The sequence below is a fragment of the Cebus imitator genome, unplaced genomic scaffold (genome assembly GCF_001604975.1).
Source record: "Cebus imitator isolate Cc_AM_T3 unplaced genomic scaffold, Cebus_imitator-1.0 Scaffold614, whole genome shotgun sequence".
Taxonomy (NCBI): domain Eukaryota; kingdom Metazoa; phylum Chordata; class Mammalia; order Primates; family Cebidae; genus Cebus; species Cebus imitator.
The window spans coordinates 420,129-423,477 of record NW_016107929.1 but is presented as its reverse complement, the minus strand read 5'-3'; the positions used below and the strand labels follow the sequence as shown (position 1 = coordinate 423,477).

The following is a 3,349-nucleotide window of genomic DNA, read 5'->3' as shown; positions in this document are numbered from 1 at the left end:
GCCTCAGCTTTTCCTCCCTGCCGTATTCCTCATTTCAGTTAATGTCACTACTGTTACACCATTACTTAAGCTCACTACATAGGAGTCAACCTTCACTTCTTCATTTTCTTCTCCCCCCACTCTCAGTGTAATAGTAGGTTCTGTTGCCTTTATCATCAAATATGTCTTTGATCCTCCTACTCTTTCCTTCTTACTATCATCTTAGTCCAGTAAAGATTACCTTTGCATGGATATTCCGATGGTCTTTAGTGGCCACTATTCTCTATTCAACACTGGAAATATAGAACCTTAGACAGCCTTCTTCGGAGTGGGACCACCCCAGCTGCCCCTGATTCAGCTCCCCCACTGTCTGCTTCTGCAGGAGCAAGACCCAAGAACTGCCCAATTGCTGCTCCCTGCACAGGTATGCCAGCCCCTCTCACCTCCTCTATTTGCTCCTGGGAGCTCCTTCCCTCCCACCACGGGGTGGGGAGGTAACGGGAGGTGCTGCTGCCTTTTCAGACAAAGAGAAGCTCCAACTCAGAGGAGGAGACAGTGTGTGCTCAGGGCGCGTGGAGGTTTGGCATGAAGGCTCCCGGAGCACGGTGTGTGATGACTCCTGGAGCCTGGCAGAGGGCAAGGTGGTATGTCAGCAGCTGGGCTGTGGCTCTGCCCTGGCTGCCTTGGGGGAGGCTGTGTTTGGCCCAGGAAATGGAAGCATCTGGCTGGATGAGGTGAAGTGCAGGGGCAGGGAGTCCTCCCTGTGGGCCTGTGCTGCAGAACCCTGGGTCAGAGCAACTGCAAGCATGAGGAGGACGCTGGAGTTAGGTGCTCTGGTAAGTGGCTGGAGGAGCTTGGATTTGTGTCTAGTTGAGCTGGGATAGCACTGGGGCAGTGGGCTGGGCTGGAAAGCATCTGGGTGCTGTAGCCCTGGATCTAGGACAGAGGAATTTGGGAGGACTCTTTTATGATGTGGTAACTGAGGGGTGATTTTACCTCATACAGGAAGAATGGGCTTTTCTGCATTCTGGCGAATTCCATGCTCCAAAGTCCTGTTTTCCTCTCTAGGTGAAAGAACAACATTGTTCCCCATTACATTAAGTACAGTGTCACCATCTATGGATGGGGGGCATATTCAGACTTTGGGACCTGTTCTGTGGAATCTCAGACAGAGTTAACCAATTCAGGAAGGGAAAATCCTGAGGAGCCTCTGGCTGGTGATCAGGGCATCTTTCCCAGGGAAACTTCTGCTTCTTTGGGTCACAGTGCCAGAATGTCCCTCACGTCCTTGGGCCTTAGGAGTCTGGCTTCAGTGCTGTGGAATGTAAGGTTTTCTGCATTGCCATTTATGTGGGATAAAGGTTGTTTACCCTTAAAGGTATTATGTGTGTGTGTGTTTTCTTTTCCCCTTGCACATTTCCCACACAGAACATCCCCTAGGCAGCAAATAGCCTTTTCTCCAAATAAATGTTAAAGAACTGTATAAAAAATATTGTTTGAAGGGCTACTGCAGGGGCAGCCTGTCTCAATCTCACCCTGGCTCCTGGGAGGTGGTAGGATGGGAAGTAGGAAAATACCGTCATTTTCACGGGCTCACTTTAATCTTCAAGCTTGCCCTCTCCTTCTTTCCTTACAAAAGAAAGATAAAAAAAGAGTGAAAGTCAGAAGATGTATTTGGTTAAAAAAAAAAAGAAATTCCTTTCCTTGCTTATAAAGCAAGGGTAATAGAAGCCCACTGTGTCATAGCCACAATTCCAAAATCTGAAAAGCTCTGACTATCAAAAGTTGTTTTCATAGCTCATTTGGCAGCAAAATCTGACCTGACGGGAGGTGAAACTAACTATAGTCTTTATTCATCTTAATGAATGGGAATATTCATATATTTCACTACAGAAATATTTATGTATATGATTTCAGGATGCTGCTGTAGGTTCTGCTAGGGCAGTAGAGATGGTTCTATGTATTATATGACCTTTCTAAAAATGGAAAAATTCTGACTTCTAAAACATCTTAGCCATGTGGGATTTAGATAAGGAATAATGTTCAAAGATTTGTCACAAAGCATAAGTGAAGAATGTTCACAAAGCGCCCAGAACAGTGCCTGACACCTGGAAAACAGGAGCTTCATTTTCCTCTCCCTGTATTTTTGGCTATATGAATAAGGAGCCCTTTTTCAAAAGTTAGCTCCAGCCAGCTGAATCTGAGCCAGATATTACAAATAAAAAACTGGGTGAAAAATAAACTCCAAGAATGTTAAGTTAAAAAAAAAAGAAAAAAAAACTCGGTGAAAAAATAGCTGCAATTTATATTATTTGCAAAGAGTATTTGTAATATTTGCAATGAGTTAATATCCCTAATATGTAAGGAGTTTTTAAAAAAGAAAAACGCTAAATTTAGTAGGAAAATGAGCCAAATACGTGAATGGACAGTACACAGGAAAAAATAAATGCTCCTTAAATATTAAAAAATACAATTTAAAAATAATAAAATTTTAATAAAATTTAAAAATTAAATTTTACTTGGAAAACGATGAACTCATAATTTTTTAAAAATTGTGTTTCCTAGTTCTGTGTACTAGAAGTCCTTGAAGCAATGACATCTAATAGTAAGATGCCATTGCTCTGGAGCATAAATCTTGATTTCTAAACATCATTCTTGATATAAGGGGCTCCTTGGGAAAAATAATATCTCCACAGGTGGAACACAAAAGATGCCAGGTGAACCTGTGACCTCTTTTTACGTCAGAAAGTAAACAAATGATCAAAGAATGATAGTAATATGTCAAAAGGACACAAAAGTCAACTTGAGAGGGCTCCCACTGGCCAAATTTGAGATAATTTATGTATCAAAAAGAATAATCAAGGAAATTGGTTAAAAAAAACATAGAATCTTTAAAATTCCATGAATGTACAGTGATACCCAGGGTGGGTTGAGAGATGAAAGGGTGGAGGGAGAAAAAATCTTTTTAGAAAAAACTCTGGGTGGATCCAAGATGGCCATTTAGGAACAGCTCAGGATAGCAGCTCCCAGTGAAAGCTCAGAGGATGAGTGGACACTGCATTTTGACTGCCTACAGACTAGGAAATTCCCAGGCGGAGGAGCACCACGGGTCACCAGCGCGGCTGTTTCGGCTGTGTCGGCTGGCGTGGCTGCTTTGTCAGCGCCCCAGCGCGGCGGTTCTCCGTACAAAATACACCGGTCCCGGTGCCCTTTTGGCCCATTCATCTGTTTAAAAAGAGGACTGAACAGGGAACCAGGACAGTAGATTCCAGGGCAAAAAAAGCACCATAAATCTCAGTGCCGCTGTTTAAGCCAGCGCAGTGAGTGGCCGCAGGGGAAAACACACAGATCCCGGCGCCTCTTCAACAGG

The 3,349-nt window shown here is 43.6% G+C and overlaps 1 long non-coding RNA gene across 1 annotated transcript; it reads left to right on the top strand.

Annotated features, from left to right (window-relative positions):
* The first annotated feature begins 682 nt into the window (after positions 1-682).
* LOC119469268 lies at positions 683-1,360 on the top strand. Its single transcript, XR_005198075.1, has 2 exons — positions 683-815; positions 1,048-1,360. It is a non-coding gene; the product is annotated as an uncharacterized LOC119469268 (long non-coding RNA).
* Positions 1,361-3,349: the final 1,989 nt, after the last annotated feature.